Genomic DNA, 5,000 nt, shown 5'->3' on the forward strand with positions numbered 1-5,000 from the left:
CCACGTATGAAAACAGTACATATGTTTAGGAGTCTTAGGAGATTTGGTGCTCCAGTCCTGTGAAAGAGGTTATATCAAAGGCATTTTAAGTCAATACACACCAGGCCATTTAGAAACATTAGAGGTTGAGCTGAGCCATTTGATTTTGAATTGAGAGAGAGACCTGGGACACAGGTAGGCCTCTTCCCCGTTCCCTCTAGTCACACTCAAATAGAGGTCATTAGCAACACAACTAAGTGATAATGTGCATGCATGCCGCCCATATATATGCAGGGCTACTGAATTTCCCTCCCACATGATCCACTTTAGGGATTTTACAGTCACAGATAACCTTGGCAGTATGGCTGTGGACTCGTCTTCACTTAACACTACACTCATCGACAAAGTAATTCAACAAAATGAAGAGTTACATTTACTGTTGAAATACACTTTAAATGTGATATTGTCCATCTACTTTACAGCATAGTTTAATAACAATGCATAGTTGTTATGGTAAGTATGTGATACTAGTTTCAGACACATTTCTCTACTATTTGATGGACAATACATGCAATTCCATATCTTTCCAGCAGGTGGATAATATCTGAACAGCCCATTTACTGGAACAGTCATGTAAGACCGATGCAATTGTTTTCTTACGTTGTTGACACCAACCCACAATAGACAATGGTTTAAACGATCTGTATAAGCAACGTAGCACGGTTACATCCTTACAAATGCTATTATAGTCACTAAATAATTGTACGGCTTGCAACAAAAAAACAAACAAAAATAATATGTATATATGTTTATATAAAGTTATGCTAAATGGTAGGCTAATTACTTTGCATAAAGCAGCCTGTTTTGAGAGGTTCACCAGTATGGAACTTGGTCATTTTACTGCGAGGCCTACTGTAACGAGGGCGCACGCATATCTTTGTCTTTGATTGGAAATAGTCTCCAGTTAAGATGTACCTTTTGTTTAGAAGTGGACTTCATTTCTATGGCGAAGATAGAAGAAAATGCATTCACTGTTCACAAAGCGCACTGAAACCCACCCTGGGGAAGATGGATGGATGGAGAGAGGGGGGCTGGGGAACTGCGAAGGGAGGAAAGTGGAAAGGGAGAGAAAGTCAGTCATTGAGCAAACCAAGCGCTGAGCGGCAGCACTGCACCTAAAACACTGTTTGCCGAGCGGCTCGTCTACCTTTTAGATCCAATCTCTGCCTTTTCTTCGTTATTCTTCGACTCCACTGAGATTCCCTTTCTCTCAGAGGTACATGCAACTCACACTCTGATCACAAGAGCTGGGGACAGCCTGGCTCTCCACGCCGCAACATTGCAACGAGGTGTTATTACTTTTCTCCCCATGCGACTCCGTTATCTCCGGTGCTTTCGCCAGCCTGCCATTGAAAAGTTTCGGTTGTGAGGATAAACGAATATCTCGGACCTTCAAAGGGATTGTTTATAACAACGTAAGTATTCCGAATGTTTTGACAGTGATTGCATTGTGTTGTGCTCTACTACCTATTGGGATTGTGTTGTCGTCCAACTTTTAACGCACAACGAATCTGGCTGTAGGCTATCCGACTATTCAAGCGTGAACTCAAGTATCAAATGTCTTAGCAAGCTACTGATTGTGTGGTCGTCACCCGTGCCTCCTGACACTTGAATGTTGTTCACACTCAGTGTTCAGAATTGTAAATGTTTTTCTTAGACTAAAGTTTGGCATTTTATCATCAACCCATGTGACACATGCATGAGGCTACCCTACATTTCCCAGCGCACTATTTCCAAAAATATGCATTCTAACTTCTGAACCCGTTTTGGGTAAGCTTGGTTTGAAACATTTGCAGTGTTTTCACAAGTTTCAGGGTAACTGATAAACTTGACCATCTTTGAGCTTTTTGAGTTTGAGATTTTACCTCATGTTTTGAACGTTGCGCTCCTGAGCGCTCAGTTCAGGTTTGGTCGGAAAAGGCATAGGCTATCCATCACATGTGGAAAGGATCACCTGACATATAGCCGACCTATAACACCAGAAGTTTTACTTTAAATCGAGGTAGGCCTATAAGTAGTTCTGAGTAGTTGCGTCCACTATCTGGATAATGGCTTACAGTGGGGGACACGGCCAAGAAGTTGCAACATTGTTCCATCTAATGCGCGTGAACTACTTTTAGTCACCCAAAGAATGCGGTGGAGAAATGTCACTCGTCACAGATTAAAAGTGAAAGTTTTGGTGTCTTTGTGTAAAACCTCAATTAGGCTACCGTGTAATAAGGTGCTTGTATCCATACTTGACTGTGACTATTTTAAATACACCGATTATATCTCGTAGCCGTTCATTATTTTTTAAACCTAAAAAAAATATTTATTTTAAGTTAATGACTGAACAGTGGTCATAACATTTTCGGCACAACACCCATACACAATAAACTAAGGTATTTGGAAAAGTATAAGTGAAGCATAGTGTACATTTAGCCTTTTCTCTGGACTTGGTAGCCTAATGTTTGCTCTCTCTGTGTGTATGTGTGTGTGAGCGTACTTGAATAGCCTATATTTAAAGACAGACAGAGCAAATAGCCTACTTGTTGACTAAGGTTGCGTAACAACCATCAATTATGTTCACTTTTATCATCGGAAAGAAAAATCTTAAACTAGTCAAGAAGTGGTCTGAGAGTGACCCGATAGGAGAGGGAAACACCTGTTTACTACGGACCACTACAATTTACATTACATCTGGAAGGTTTCCGCCAACCGACGATTGTAAACTAGTTGCTCCAAAGTATAAAGAGTCGAGGTTAATTCACAGTTGATGAAAAAAATGAAAACAGCCTATAACATTCATGAGCAGTGTTTGTAAAATCTCACTCACTAATTGAATTCAATAAAACATTGTATAATTGTGCAATGATGTTATAGTCTAAAGTTTTAGATAGGCCTATTCGTTTTTTTTTACCAATAGATAGAATGAATAATTGTTTACATTTTAAAATGGAATGAACGAGTGAACAAAGACTTTGTTAGCAAGTTGCCTTGTGTCTTTTATCGGTGTTCTATTTTTCATCCGTGATAAACATCTTAAATGTTTGCTTCCAAAAATTCTATAAATTGCCTGTTTTACGTGCCATATCATTTTATTTATAGCCGTTGTAACGGAGGGCTGCAATTAACTATTTTTTTTTGTCAACTGGAAAGATGTGAATCGTAGACGTCATATCCACCAGTCGACGCAGACTTAAGTTTCCATATTTTTAATTAAATTATATTGGCCTAATTGATATGTGTGTAAGCTAATTGACTATAGCCTATTGTTTAAAAAATAAAAACTTTAAAGTCTTATTTCACAAACATTACGTGAAAAAAAACGAAATCTATTATTCAGAAATTGTCAAATGGTTATTGCCTAATTTAGGTCTGGGCAAGATAAAAAATAAAATAAATACAAATATATATATAACACTAAAACACACTTTCGTAGCTTCAGATGATTTATCAGCATTGTTTATCAGCATAGTCTCAAACTTTCTATTTTTTATTACCCAATGTTCACTTGAATTATATATTTAAAACATTAAGTTATATGTAGCCTATAGGCCTAAAGGTGCTCTCTCACATGCGTCTCATATTTCTCGGATGATTTCCGCGTCTGATTATTTCTCTAATCATGGTAGGTTTTCAACAAGTTAAAAAAAGTAACGTTTTGGCGTATGGTCTCGTAGGCTAATTGATACATCATAATTAAGATGATATGCCAGTTGATATGATAACATTTTAAATATTAAAGTATGTGTAGACAAATACGGATATTTTGGGTCTTCTAAATGCGTTGAGCAGGTGGAATATCTGACTGATCTTTTCACAGCGCAACAATTTGTGGAAGAAGGACATTTCCATTGGGAAAAATATATTTTATCCTTCTTTTTTTGGCTAATCAGGCCTACAGCTAATGGGCAAAGTTATGTGAATTAATCACCCACATGTGAAACATGTGGTATTAGTTCTCCCTTAGCTTATTCAAACGATTGGCTACTCCGTATTTGTTTTACGTGGGAAGAGTCAGGCAAAAAGAAAGTCTAGCTCGGAAGAAAAGTAAAAGATGATTTATTTGTCAGGTTTCGATTTGTATCCCCAGTCCTTCTTTTCTATCCCTCCCAGCAGCGATGTCAGCTGTTATTGCTCCCCATTGATCCTCTTGCAAAGTGAGAACTGAACTCAAATGTATGTCGATTCCAGTGCCCGAATCAATATCTAGAGTTATTTTAATCTGGATTTGAGCGTTGTGGAATTAAAAAACTGGAGAGGAGAGCAAGCAGGCGGAATGAAACACTATCCGTTCTCAATTTGGAGAGAGCGTCTTCTTCTCTGTGTGTGGTTCGAAAGCTGCACTAATGGGAGGGAAAGGAGAGACAGAATCTAAGATTTTGCTGCTAATAGTAGGCTATATTTCATATTTGATCAATAGGGAATTATTAACGTCATGATATACATAATAATAATATATTTACTTACTAGGCTACTGATCATCCGTTTTATTCAGATTTATACAAACCCAGATGACATAGAGAGTAAATTAACTATGGATTACTCTATCGTATCGTCCTGATAACGCTTGGTCTATTAGTTATTTCAATATCGGGGCTATTTATTCGTTCTTTATTAAAAACAGAAGGGTCCGCCCACCACATCCCCTCCAACCAGTCCCTATCATGTTTATATTTTGATTTGCTAACAAACACTTGACTGAAAGGTAATTTGTCATGCAGATGGTGGCATGGTATGGTAATTAAAATGAACCTCTGTCGGTAAATAACAAGTGTTTGAACATAGGGTTTAGGATAAATATATCGCCCATGCACCCACGGTTTCACCGTGTGCATTTTACATTTGTTTAAAAAAATATTTATTAATCAGTTGGAATAATTGTAGGTTAGTCAATTTAATCAAACGAACATGTTTTATTTTCACCCAAATTGCATTAGTCTGACCACTTCCCCTGTCATTTAGAACTGTTTGCGTTT

At 37.7% G+C, this 5,000-nt stretch overlaps 1 protein-coding gene across 7 annotated transcripts in view; it reads left to right on the forward strand.

Annotated features, from left to right (window-relative positions):
• Positions 1-1,145: 1,145 nt before the first annotated feature.
• Positions 1,146-5,000, forward strand: part of LOC118402102 (E3 ubiquitin-protein ligase RNF220-like) — a 171,510-nt gene continuing 167,655 nt past the window's right edge. For 3 of the 7 annotated variants that reach the window (XM_052476957.1, XM_052476958.1, XM_052476960.1), the window contains exon 1: positions 1,147-1,454. The gene's annotated coding sequence lies outside the window, so the exon portion shown is untranslated. Of the gene's footprint in view, positions 1,455-5,000 lie in introns of all 7 variants that reach the window. The other 4 variants (XM_052476962.1, XM_052476964.1, XM_052476961.1 and 1 more) reach the window with 3 other exon arrangements.

Source organism: Oncorhynchus keta, chromosome 23, assembly GCF_023373465.1.
Source record: "Oncorhynchus keta strain PuntledgeMale-10-30-2019 chromosome 23, Oket_V2, whole genome shotgun sequence".
In the NCBI taxonomy this organism is placed as follows: domain Eukaryota; kingdom Metazoa; phylum Chordata; class Actinopteri; order Salmoniformes; family Salmonidae; genus Oncorhynchus; species Oncorhynchus keta.